At 33.9% G+C, this 14,546-nt stretch overlaps 1 protein-coding gene across 2 annotated transcripts in view; it reads left to right on the top strand.

Moving 5' to 3' along the window:
- LOC133195817 (guanine nucleotide-binding protein G(i) subunit alpha) overlaps positions 1 to 7,956 on the top strand; it is an 82,720-nt gene extending 74,764 nt beyond the window's left edge. For both annotated transcript variants that reach the window (XM_061331769.1, XM_061331768.1), the window contains exon 9: positions 5,834 to 7,956. The gene's annotated coding sequence lies outside the window, so the exon portion shown is untranslated. The remainder of the gene's footprint in view (positions 1 to 5,833) is intronic.
- The last annotated feature ends 6,590 nt before the right edge of the window (positions 7,957 to 14,546 follow it).

Below are 14,546 nucleotides of genomic sequence, written 5' to 3'. Positions count from 1 at the left end.
CTGAGAGTACATGACTTGTCTGTTTGCACAACAAATTAGGTACTTTTAAACATTCAATTGTTAATTTTACCTTAGTAAACGTGTTTTTTTAGATGCAATTTAGATAAAAATACGATATATTTTATTCATGGCATTACATAATAAAAGAAAGTTTTGTTGTTGTTTGGACGGAGGATAATGCAATGCCCTATTAGACTCAATATATTTTTTGTTGGAGTCATCAAATTTAGCTTGAACTTAATCTGGAGACTATTTAAAAAATTTTTTTAAAAATTTAGTGTTCAAGACCATTGATGTCCAAACACACATCTTTCTTTAATATTCTATGATGTAGTATTGTAAAACACAGAACTAACATAAATTGGAAAAGAATTTTCGTTGAAAAAGATGAACCTCTCTTCGAAGGTCACCTCTCTATAAAGGTCACTTTTAATAATTCCTGCAGGTGACTGCTTAATACAGGTTTAACTGTATTCATTTTATTTTTATCAAACATTACATGCTGATAGAACTATTCAACTTCAATATGTTTTTTTTTACCTTGACCTTTCCTTTGACCTTGACTTCACTTATCTTAAATTTATGTTTAGTTAACTTTCAAAGAAACCATTCAAGATAGTTTTATCAACCTTCATATGCTGATGCATATTGATGAGAGCTATTCAACTGCATCAAGATTTTTTGACCTTGACTTTTCCTTTGACCTTGACATTACTTAAATTAGTGATTATATTAATTTCAAAGAAGCTTAATATATTTGATTTAAACCTTGTATGCTTATAAACATTGATGAGGGGTGTTCAACTGCATCAAATTTTTTACCTTAACCTTCCCTTTGACCTCACTTTCTGAAATTAGTGTTCAGTTTTAAAGAAACTATTCAAGCTATTTCAATCAAACCTAACATGGTTATACATTTTAGTTAGGGCTGTCACGGGTAACCGAAATGACCAAGAACCGCGGAACAATTAATTCGGGTCGGGTTCGGTTCTGTTTTTCCGGAATTCGGTTCAGTTCCGATTTGTACAATAGAGTAGGTTTTACCATAAAAATGGCGTCTAAAACGAAAGGTTTGTTTGTGGAAATATTTCTATTACCATTATTATGTGGTTTGAATCATTTGGTTCATTTATTTTTCTAGTCAGGAAACTACTTTAAACTAGTCATTATGTTGCTGTTTGTTAGATATTTTACAAATTTTTTTTTTTGTTGAATATAATTCAAATCATGAGTTTTTATTCCATATGTATACCCAAACCGAAAAACCCGAAATCCAACCTAAAAAATTTAGAACCGACCCGAAAGATTATGGAACCGTGACAGCCCTAATATAAGTGAAAGCTATTCAAATGCATCAACATTTTAGACTTTAACTATTCCTTTTCACCTTGACTTCAAATCTGTGTTTAGCTTAATTTCAAACAAACTATTCAAGATGTTTTTTTTATCAAACCTTATTTGTTAATGCAGTTTGGTGAGAGCTATTCAAATGCATCAACATTTTATTCCCCCCCCCCCTTGAAAAAGGGAGGGCATATTGCTTTGCTGCTGTCGGTCAGTCGGTCTGTCTGTTGGTCCACCAACAGTTTCTGTTCATTTTCTTGGCAGAGGTTGCACATACTGAAATGAAATTTGGTATACAGATTAATCATAAGAATATCTAGGTCAAGTTTTGTTTTGGGTATGATCAATCAATTTTTGACAGAGTTATGCCCCTTGGACTTAGAAAAATTCCAATTATTTCCAGTTTCCGTTCACTTTCATTGCAGATGTTGCACATACTGAAATGAAATTTGGTATACAGATTTATCATAAAAATATCTAGGTCAAGTTCTGTTTTTGGTAACATCGAGCAATTTTTGACAAAGTTATGCCCCTTTGACTGATAAAAATTCCAATTATTGGGGGGGGGGGGGGGGGCATAAGTGTTTCACAAACATCTCTTGTTGATTTTGACTTTTCCTTTTTACCTTGACTTTAAATTTGTGTTTAGCTTAATTTCAAAGATTTTTTTTCAAGGTGTTTTTATCAATTTTTTTTTTTATTATTAAATCTAGTTAGAACTATTGAAGTTCATCAACATTTTTTGACCTTGATCTTTCCTTAGACCTTGACTTCACTATTCTTAAAGAATGAGTGGACTTAACTGGCCAGAAAAAAAATGCCGTAAGTTTCATAAAATGTTTATTTCTTTCCATCATATAAATACCCGATATCTTATCCGTGTATTCATGGTACAGATGTGAATTTAAAACGCTCTTTTTGAGGTAAACTAAAAAAATATCGAAGGCATGGTGCTTGAAGATTTCTTAAATATCAATAGATAATCAGGGTGACACGTTTTTCATCGTCTGAATACATAGTCAGCTCATGTTTGTCGGCTGTTCTTAAGAAATCTGTAGTTGTATATTGAACAAAGTAATGTCATATTAAAAGGAGAAGAGCCGACAAACGTACGCTCACAAAAAACATGTTCAAAACAAACTTCTCATTTCCATTGTTATGACTGAGTTAACCTTGATTTGACTTCGATTGACCTGTTAAATATTACAATTCATCACGTGATGTCCATCTGCGAGTGTACTCGTGAAAACAGTTGCATTGTATTCTTCAACTTGACCTCGATCTAAATCATGTCTTTGAGCGTGTTTGGTTGCCGTTTTCAGAATTTAGCAAATTAAATGTTGTTTTAATTTTGCGTGTCCACACATTTTTTTTTAAATTTCATATAGACATCGCTGCAATATGCCATACACATATTCAAATTTCTAGAGAGAGAGAGATGTCAACAATGACGTCGATCGATAGCCCCGCCTCCTATTAATATTGATGACATGACCTAAAAACCACTCCGGGTACATGCCAAACTCCAGAAGATGACACTAATGTATCCTTGCTTCAATTTTGATTCATGGGAACAGGGCATTGCTTTTGTACAAATGTTCTACCTAATATAGCCATGTATACGTAACTCTTTCTATTGCTTATAATATATTTTGGATTCACTCCATTTACAGCTTGGTAGAGTAGTCGCAAAAAGATCCAAAATAGGGCATTAAGTCCACCCATTCTTTGTGTTTAGCTAAAGTTCAAAGAAACTATACAAGATATTTTTATCAGACTTCATATGCTGATACATATTGATGAGAGCTATTCAACTGCATCAAGATTTTTTTATACCCCTGCTCCAAAGGAGAGGGGGGTATACTGTTTTTACCCTTGTGTGTGTGTGTGTCTCTGTCCGTCCCTAACAAATGTTTATCACAGGTTTCTCAGCAACTACTCATAGCAGAGGCTTGAAATTTTAGCACACACTTTGTTGAGGCATGCTATATGGTGGGATTCATTTTTGTACGAATCTGATGTCAACTTCCTGTTTATCCATGCATCTGTACGTACCATACATAACAAATTTTCGGTGCAGTTTTCTCAGCAACTACTCATTACAGAGGCTTGGAATTTTAGTACACTATTTGTTTGGGCATGCCATATGGTTGGATTCATTTTTGTACAAATCCAATGTCAACTTTATTTTTATCCGTGAGTCTGTCCATACTATACATAAAAAATTTTCGTCACAGTTTTCTCAGCAATTACTCATTGCAGATGCATGAAATTATAGCACTGTGTTTGTTTAGGCATGCCATGTGGTGGGATTTATTTTTGTACGAATCTGATGTCAACTTCCTGTTTATCTGTGCCTCTGTCCATACTATACCTATAAAAATTTTCATTGCAGTTTTCTCAGCAATTACTCATTGCAGATGCATGAAATTTTAGCACAGTTTGTTTAGGCATGCTATATGGTGAGATTTGTTATTGTTTGAATCCGATGTCAACTTCTTGTTTATCTGTGTGTCTGTCTGTACAGTAAATAACAAATATTCATCGCAGTTTTCTCAGTAACTACACATTGCAGATGCTTGAAATTTTAGCACACTCTTTGTTAGGGCATGCAATATGGTGGGATTCATTTTTATAGGAATCTGATGTCAACTTCCTGTTCATCCCTGTGTCTATCCGTAACTGAACTTGTGTACATTCACATCAGGGTATATATTCACATCAAAGCGGTGGTATTACTAGTGAGCATTGACTCACAGACTTCTTGTTTGACCTTGACTTTTCCTATGACCTTGCTTTAATTAAATTATTGATTATCTCAATTTCAAAGAAACTTTTCAAGATTTTTTATTATTTTGTAAGCTTATGCACTGATAATTATTTGGAGAGAATTTATCAACTGTGTCCAATATTTTTTTTTACCTTGACCTTATCAATTACTTTTGACTTTCTTATTTACCATGTCAACAGAATTTTTAGCGGGGATTTAATTTTGACATTATTAGTGTAAGTGATGAGATTGCTAAAATTAATTATTGCTTACGATTCATTCCATATCAGTGATAATAGCTATCTTTCTTCTCATAAAGTCGCTAAATTTGCTTATTGCTAAAATATAGACTGCTAAATTTGCCTTTTGCTAAAAATTCCATTTGTATGGTATTGTGTATAAAAATTAGTTTTAAAGAAACTATTCAAGATAGTTTCATCAAACATCATACATTAATACAAATTTTCATGTTGCATTATTAATGAACCTTAAATTGGACTGCACATTCATGTCCTATGGACATATTTCTAGTTTTTTAAAATAAAAATTCAAATAATATCAGTAAATGCTATGTTGAAAAGATGCATTAAGTCATTAGAGGGAGATATCTCCAGAGAAAAGTCAAGGTCATAAATGAGGACACATTCTACTCTCTCATACTATAGTAATAAATGGGAATTACGTCTAAATATACTGAGTATTCAACCCCTACATATCTGTTTTGTATTAAATTTCATTGAATCTGAGGCTATTAGGGATGGAATACCTTTATCATTAAGTAGATGTAAAATAGCACCAATTATATGGAAAGCCAACAGGATTGAACAATTGACAATTTCTGAAATTATGATTTACAATCTACAAATTAAGGTTTACATGATTGTGTATATTTTCAGAATTACAGAGTTGGAATTCTTGAATTCATTGGCCTTCCATATAATTGCCTTGCACAGTGATTCATGAACATTGCAGTTAATTCATTCTCACTAATTAACTTGCTTTCAAATTTAACATTTAACATTTAAAAGGGCATAAACACAGATTTGAAGTTAATATTTTCTCAGATTTCCCTATTATATCATGACATATATGCTGCTATAGCATATAATAAAAAACTTATTTTATCTGAAAATTATTGAAACTACTAATTTCGGGACACATTTGATCGACACATCCTGTGTTAATTTTACACAAATTTGTTATTTCACACAAGCATGATTTATTTTACTGAATCATTATGAGATTTTAAAATTTGATATAAATATAAATATATAAATATAAATTTGATAAATTAATAGAGCTAAAAATTTTCGCATTGATAGGGCTTCTTTATTGGATTGTTATATATGTGGTAAATATCAAATGACCGAAAGCTAATTTGATGGTCATAACTAACATCAAACAAGGTATATACACAGGGACTAGTAGCTAAATGTCAATCAATTTCAAGCACCCAAAGATGGACCATAATTCACATGATTGACGGGGGTATACAGACCAGGTAAATTTTGAGAGTGATGCTAATTATCTCGGGCTTTAAGTTTAAAACTTTAGGTCCAGACCCTTTTGAAAACATCATGGTATCAACTTGTATAAATCTCTTCCCCAATTTTAACCTAAGTTGTTGGTCTCCAGTCTTGACTTTGTTTTGTATATAAATTTACTAGTTAATAATATTGGTTCATTTCATCATTTTTTTCTGAACACATTTAATTGCAGGAATGAACACTTGGCCTGTGTTAAAGGGAAATATTCAAGGACAAATAAGCCAACTGAACTTGAAGACGTACCAAAATGCTGAAATCCTCTGTTAAATGTGACAATCTTCCTGTCCCCGGCTGTCCAGTGTTCTCTGAAATAGTGACCAAATTCTTAGGGACCAGGTTAAAGGAAACATTATCACAGGAATCATTTTCTCCCTTCCTCTGCTCTTAGGAGTTCAGTCCAATGACATGATTGCAATACTTGATTCTAAGTTCCTAATTTAATCTTATTTATGGAATTCAAATGTTTGTTTAATAACCTTTACTATAGACTTATACCAGTATTTACAAAATTACAATACTTTTTTCTTTAATTTGACCAAGATTGTCAGAAAATTGTGTTCTAACAGTTTGCTTCTTTTCATCATTGGACAAAAGTCCAGTTCAGGTAGATATTTAACAAGTATAATTATTGCTTCCCTTTATATGAGATGGGCATTTGTTTGTTATACATACAAATGAGAAATATTTTTTTATTGCTTTATAGATTATATATCAATTGATTTAATTTCATTCCTGATCATGTAAATATTACCATTAAATTAACTGTTTTAGTTACTGTGAACAAGAGCAGGTGATGACGATTGTGAAATACAGAGCACCCCACCAAGCCTACCATTGTGTTTCACCCTCAGACATCTTAAATTTCCACTAAAACAGTGCTATAATGTGTGATCTAATAATTCATAAATGCTCAATATTTTAATGTACTTAATATTACACTGTCATTACCTTTTTTTAAATACAGCAAAATATTCTATAATGGGAAATAAATTTAGAAATTTGAGTAAGCAGTGGTGGTATAAAGCTTACTGTTTCTGAAATGTTGCATTGAATGAAATGTATGTTCTGTAAAATACTTTGATATTTTAAATGTGTATATTGTATCAATTTTGTTTTAACTATGAACAATCTTCATCATTGTCTTTCTGATTTAGTATTGAAGGCAGAATGTATCATAAGATCTTTTGTCATTTCAAGACTGTATGTTCAAAAGTAGTTGTCTGACAAATGTATAAAAAAAAAAGTTTTTGTGTCACCTGCAGTGCAGAGTGACTTTTAGGGATCACTTTAGCTGAATCTGTCTGTCTGTCCCTCCATCTGTCACACCCTATATCTTGAGAATTGTAAGAGCTATGGATTTGATATTTTGCGATATATTGCCTAGCACTTTGGCTTTTGTAAAATACCATGATTATCGACCTTGTGACCCTTAAACTTGACTTTTGACCTACTTTTCAAAAAAATTATTGTGCCGATATACAGCATATTTTTGACATTTAAGAGGTAAGTCTGTGCTATTTAACATGTGCACTGTTTGCCATAAAACATCATGGAAAATACCAGCATTACAGTCCAAATGACCTTTTTACGTACTTTACAAAAATACTCTGGACTAAATCACGTTTATGAGCTCATGACACTGTACCTTGAAACATTACTTGTACAGTTACCACTCAAACTGAAATTTTTAATACATGTACAATGAAATAACATAACATTAGGATCTTTATACCAACAGGATTGTTGTAGACTCACAATTGCAGACAAGATAGACTTAAAATCTCTTTTGGATGATAGTTGGATTAAAAATGTATGAACAAAATAAAAATCATCATTCATTTTAGCTTTGAGGGTTGGGGAATCATTTCTATTTGATTGTCAGATCTTATATGATAAAAGCAATTCTTTGGATCTTACTATCAGTGGATTTTTTTTCTTTGCAGGCAAATGCCTGAACTATAATGCTGGAGCAAATGAATAACTGACCACTTTTAGATTTAATTTAATCTTTAATGATGCTATAAAGCAGGTGACTCATGCACTCCTTGAAACACTCTAGATCTTCATGCTACTGAATACAAAATCTTGCTGTACAGTTTATGGAATAAATTTGAGATAATATGGTTTTTTGGTTAAATTTTTATGACTTTAGACAGTGTTTACAGTAGAGTATATTATTCAGTATATGATTTTTAGTTTCACTGGTTGGAAGCAAAAAAGGTAAATAAAGGCTTTGTAAAAGATCCTTTATCCAACCATTACTACAATATCTGTAAATAAATTTCTAAAATGCAACTTCTTTACATTTTGCTTGTGATGAAACTTGCTACAAATGTGGACTCTAAATAATTTTAGGTCAAAATAATGGGTATCAGGCAATAAAATCAATATAAGCAGTTGGTAGATCAATAGGGTATCATTAATAGCTACTTGATCAACGTAATGGATATCATTAGCTACTTGATCAACATAATGGGTGTCTTTAGCTGGTTGATCAACGTAATGGGTATCATTAACTGGATTGAACAATGCAATGGGTATCATTAGCTGCTTGATCAATATCATTAGCTGCTTGATCAATGTAATGGGTATCATTAGCTGGTTGGTCAAGGATATGGGTATCAGCTGGTTGATCAATGTAATGGATATCTTAGCTGGTTGATCAACATAATGGGTATCATTAGCTGGTTGATCAATGTAATGGATTTCTAGTTGATCAGTGCAATGGGTATCATTAGCTGGTTGATCAACGTAATGGGAATCATAAGCTGGTTGATCAACGTAATTGGTATCATAAGCTGGCTGTATTGATCAATGTAATGGATTTCATTTGCTAGTTGATCAATGCAATGGGTATCATTAACTGGATTGAACAATGCAATGGGTATCATTAGCTGCTTGATCAATATCATTAGCTGCTTGATCAATGTAATGGGTATCATTAGCTGGTTGGTCAAGGATATGGGTATCAGCTGGTTGATCAATGTAATGGATATCTTAGCTGGTTGATCAACGTAATGGGTATCATAAGCTGGCTGTATTGATCAATGTAATGGATTTCATTTGGTGGTTGATCTATGTAATGGATTTTATTTGCTGGTTGATCAACGTTATGGGTATCATTAGCTGGTTGATCAATGTAATGGATTTCATTTGCTGGTTAATCAAAGTAATGGGTATCTTTAGCTGGTTGATCAATGTAATGGGTATCATTAGCTGGTTGATCAATGTAATGGATTTCATTTGCTGGTTGATCAATGTAATGGATTTCATTTGCTGGTTGATCAATGGGTATCATTAGCTAGTTGATCAATGTAATGGATTTCATTTGCTGGTTGATCAAAGTAATGGGTATCTTTAGCTGGTTGATCAACGTAATGGGTATCATAAGCTGGCTGTATTGATCAATGTAATGGATTTCATTTGCTGTTTGATCGATGTAATGGGTATCATCACCTGCGGCTTATCCTAACAATAATGTCCTAATCGATCAATTCTAGATGTCTTGCGAAAATAAGATGTTACGTGGAGGGGTTATATTCCAGGAGGTCCAAGGTCATTTTTAGTCACTTTACTAAGTACATTAAATACTCCACAATTCTATGGGACGGACCCCCCCCCCCCCTCTAGATCTAGATCACATGGCGTTCATTATGAAAAGATAAGGACAATTAAGTAGAATAAATGTTTCACTCAGAAATCATAATATGATACTGCGGCGACTTAGTGGCCGTTAGCTTAAAGGGGCCTGGATGCGGAACTTTGTATTATTTACAATTTTTAATGTCTGTTTTTATTCAAAAAATAACTTCATTTGAATGATTTGAACTTACATGTATATGAATATTCTAAGAATTAAATGACAATGATATTCTTCCTAACATTACGTCAAACACCTGTGTTTGTAAGCAGGGTACGAGCTCTGTTATTGTTAGTGTTTACGTTTTACCGGGTGTGTTCAATTTGTTTAGTCTGCCCACATCACTGAGCACGGTCTGACAATAATGGTGAGTTGGTTTAGCTTTCTCGCATTTCTACTCTGAACTTTCTGGATTATAGTTTTCATATCATTTATTAATACACAACAAAATTTACTTTTCTTAAGTATTATGGATAAAGTTTACTTTGTGAAAGTGCAAGTGTATGTGTCAATCAAACGCGTCCTAAAATCGTAGTTTCAATAATTTCCCGATAAAAGAATTCTGTTAAAACTTTCAATATATTTCGGTGTGAAATGCTCTAGCAACATATAAGTCCTGATATTATATAGAAAATTTTAAGAAATAGGAGCTTCAGATCTGTGTCCAAGCCCCTTTAATGTAACGTAATAAATTTTACATTTCTTGAGTTGACAAATCGCAAGTCTACAAACTACAATATCGTGCATTGACATAGTTTTCTTGTACATTTTGCACAGGAAAGTTTTACAAGTTATGACAGTACAATTTGCAAAAAGAAAAAAGAAAAAAAAAAAAAATCAATTGCAAACAAAAAAAACCCCAAATTTACAATCTATACAAATTAAGGTTTACATGTACATTCATCGTCGCAAACCAAGGCCAAAATGTACGATCCTCTCCCATTCTGGCCGTGGTTGAATGAGAAGAGAATATTTCGCAGCTCATTAAAAAATTGACTAATGCGAGTAAAGCATAGTCGGATAATGAACTTTGACGCGACCTTTCAATACCCAATCGCATTATACGAAACATTTCTTGTATACTGTTGATGTCAGTTGTTGATTTCAATTGCGATGGAAACAAATATTGTCATTGGCTAAACATGACGTCACAACTTAGAGGCGTAAATATTCAAGATTACGACACTTTTGTGATCAAGCAGCCACGGGTATCTAGCGTTAATTCAGATAATGGCTGTTTTTGCGCGCTATCTAGCGTCAATTCATTGAATGACTGTTTTGCATCGGTGATCGTTCGTTTTGCAACGGAATCGAGTCTATTGCATGGTTTTATTTTAACAGCTGTTTAAGCTGTTGGTTTTGCATCGGTGATCGTTCGTTTGTAACGGAGTCTGTTGATTTTGCATTTCTGTTGATTTTTAGGTCACATGAGTCACTCAGGTGACCTATTGCTATCTCTTTTTGTCCGTTCGTCGTCCGTCGATCGTAACTTTTTGAACATTTTCAGCTTCTTCTCTGGAACCACTAAACCAATTCAATTTTGGCATATAGCATTTATGGATGAAGGGGAACAAAAATTGTGAAATTCATGGCCCCTGCCCCCCCCCCCTCCCGGGGCCTGAGGGGTGGGGCTAAAACCATCAAAATTAATGCAATCCTTAGAAATCTTCTTCTTTACTCCTGAACATCAAGAAATCAAACTATTGGCATGAATGTAATAAGCGTTGAGTCCTCTAATAAAATTGTTAAATTAATAGCCCCAGAGTCAGGGATTCTGGTGCTAGGGTGGGTCTCTATTGAATATATAGTGAAAATGCCTTATTTATTAAAAAAAAATCTTCTCCTATGCTCCTGGGTATTAAGCGAACGAACTAAATGCATAGTTATGATGAGGAAGGGTGCCTCTTCCGTGAATTTCATGGCCCCTGGGTCAGGGGTTCTGTTGTTAGGGCGGGGCTCTGTTGGTTGTATATTGAAAATGCATTAATTCTTTAAAAAACTTCTCCTCTGCTCCTGTGTATTAAGTAAATGAACTAAACGCATAGTTATGATGAGCAAGGGTTCCTCTTTCAAAATTGTGAATTTCATGGACCCTGAGTCAGGGGTTCTGTTGTTAGGCCGGGTTCTAATGGTTATACTAGTATAGTGAAAATGCATTAATTTTTTGAAAATCTTCTCCTCTGCTTCTGGGTATTAAGCTGATGAAACAAGTGCATAGTTATGATGAGCAAGAGTGCCTCTTCCAAAATTGTGAATTTCATGGCCCCAGGGTCAGGGGTTCGGGGGGGGGGGCACTATTGATTATATAGTGAAAATGCATTAATTCTTTGAAAATCTTCTTCTCTGCTCCTGCGTATTAAGCAAACAAATTTTAAAAATGCAATAATATAAATGCATAAATATAAATAAATGTGCCTCTTCTCTGTTCCTGGGTATCAAGGAGGCAAACAGAGTTCAAAATTGTATTAAGTGAAGTAAATGAGAGTTACTCCCCTTTGCTGAATTGTATTAATTAAGAAATCCTTGCATATAATTTAATTTAAAGGTTATTTGATTGATTGAGGATACAAGAAAGAATATTATATTTATAGAAACAAAATAAAAATGAATGTTTGGTTTTAGTGATCAAAGCATGCTCAAAGTCGGATTCTTGCCTGTAAAGCAGTATAAAAGATTGACATAAAGAATATTTATGTAGCAAATAAGCCAATTGAAAACAGTATGGGTATATTATGGTGTACTGATTTCTTGTCATGTAAGACTATAGTTGGTAAATGCCTGTTCAAAGTTTCTTTGTACTTTATCAGTAACCAAATGATCACAGAGAGCCAGGATGATAAGAGGACATGTAGTTTGTGACAAGTGGCAAATAGCCATGTTGTATAGCCTAGTGGTGAGTGCTGGTAACAAGTCATATTCCCAAGTCAAGGGTTTCTGATCCACTCCGCTTCATATAAACCCTTGACTGACCCTTGCATGAGCCAATCAAAATTTTTTTTTTACCTGAAACTAGATTGCAAATAGAAAAAACACGCCAGTTTTAGTCCCAACGAAAACGTCATTACCATTATATAACTCAGTTAAAGGCATGTCTCAGCTTTTTAGTTGAATTTATATTGAATTTATTACCGACTTCCAATATTGTCTCGCATTCTCTGTTTCATTCGCTTACTCTGATTGGTCAATAATAGAGGTCAGTTGTGTTCAAAATGTGTAATCTCACTAGACGGCGCAATAGTAAACCCCGTCAAACTTAGCCTATTCGGTCAAGGGTTTATGTGAGCGGAGTGGGTCAGAAACCCTTGACTTGAGAAGATGGTAACAAGTATTACCAAGTTGTTTGTATACCCAAGAGGCAAGAGTTGGTACCAAGTGGCAAGCAGCTGAGTTGTTTGTGTAGCCAAGAGGCATCACCTCGAGTAAATAAACAAGCATTAGAGATTTCTCTTTGTGTACTTCATTGTAGCACTAGGCAAGTGACAAAAAACATATCTATATAATTTAAATACCTTACACACTAGGCAAGTGTCCATTGTATTTGTATATTTTGCATTCATTATATATCATCCTTGTAAGACTTGGGCAAACCAAGTACGATCCCAAAGGGATCGCTCAGGTATCGCATGTTACAATAAGCAACTAAGGATACTTTTACCAGATTTTAGCTCACCTCAACGAAGTTGGAGGGGGGGGGGGGGGGGCTTATGTATTTACCTTCGGTGTCGGAGTCAGATACATTTAAGAATACATCTCCAGCAATTTAATGTTAACCAAGAAGGTGGAAAATAAAATTTTAACAGAATATAAATATTACTCTTATTTTTTTTTTATGTCAAACCACATTTTCCAAATAGAAATATTATAATGCACTGTATATAAATGTAGCAATAAGTCTATTAAAAGTTTTGCATGAGTTAACAATGCATGCAATTTTTGTTCAATAAATCAAATGTCCACTGAACTGTATGTAGCTGACTGCACCGAATTTATGTTGGATATATACTATCAATGTCTTATTCTTTAAAAAAAAAATACAAGGAATACTTTACTCTAAACATGTTATTATAACCCAGCACTTCACGTGTTATTTTATGTTATTTTTGTGATCAGCTTCGGCCGATCAAAGTTGATTCCATATGAGGCTTCCGGCAGAGTTCTTTTTTCATTACCGAAAAAAACAAGCTCCAGGCAGCTCGGTATTACGTTACGCTACAACTCCACATCATTATTCGTAGGTAAAGTAGTCCCGAAGAATTGACACTGTATGAAGTATGGGAAAAGTACTTTATGATAAATGTCGGAGATGAAAACTTTAGAATGTCGGAAATGAAAACTATAAAATGTCGGAAATGAAAAGTTGAAAATTTTTAAAAATTCCGGATTTTAAATGAAATGGAGCCAGAGTTGGCATTGGCATCGGCGTCCCAGGTTGAAGTTTTTAGAGCAGATTTCTTTTCAAGTACTTCTATGCCCTATATATTAGGTTGAAGTTTTAGGAACAGGTCCATTACCAAGAAACTATAAGGGCTATCTGAACCAAACTTTCATGGATGATGCATCACGGGATGAACACTCTTAAACTTGCTTAAATCAGATGCTGGATTTGGCTTACATTTTCCGGATGAGTGACTAGTTTTAAATTTTTAGGTAAGTCCATTCCCAAGTAACTGCATGCCCTATCAGACCAAAATTGCATAAATGTTATATCTAGGGATGCACACTACTAAATAATTAGTTTAGTATGGGACTTTGCCTTACTTAAAGAACAACATTTGTTGAGGTGAGCTCTGTAATCTCTAATTACCTAGGCCTATGTTTGTTCTTGGGCAACATACAATGTAGCTTCATCTTTCAGTTAATTTTGCTTTATACTTCTGTGGATCCCTTACAGTGTTGTATTATACTCAGGTGACCGTTAAGGCCCTTGGGCCCCTTCAGTTCGTTTTTTGGTGGACAAAAAAAAAATCCGTGGTATCTTTATTGCGTTCAAAGTTCGAAAACTCCTACATATGTGACACTAACAGTTATCTTCCTTATCAATCATATGACGAATCACGTGAGTCTCACAATACAGAGAACAAAATGGCGGATAACGTGATGACAGGGCTTCCTCTTGCGTTATTTTTAATTTCTCTTTTTCTGCCAGGCGTGCAGGCTTTTGATGCAGGCGATGCTATAGCACTTGTACTTGGACTTATTATTGGAATTCTAGGCATATGTGCATGCCTAGGCTACTATGCAAGGA

This window comes from Saccostrea echinata, unplaced genomic scaffold (genome assembly GCF_033153115.1).
Source record: "Saccostrea echinata isolate AGI-Se365-2 ecotype Australia unplaced genomic scaffold, CSIRO_AGI_Sech_v1 ptg000029l, whole genome shotgun sequence".
NCBI classification, from domain to species: domain Eukaryota; kingdom Metazoa; phylum Mollusca; class Bivalvia; order Ostreida; family Ostreidae; genus Saccostrea; species Saccostrea echinata.
The sequence above is the reverse complement of the archived record's forward strand: the minus strand, read 5'-3'. Positions and strand labels throughout refer to the sequence as shown.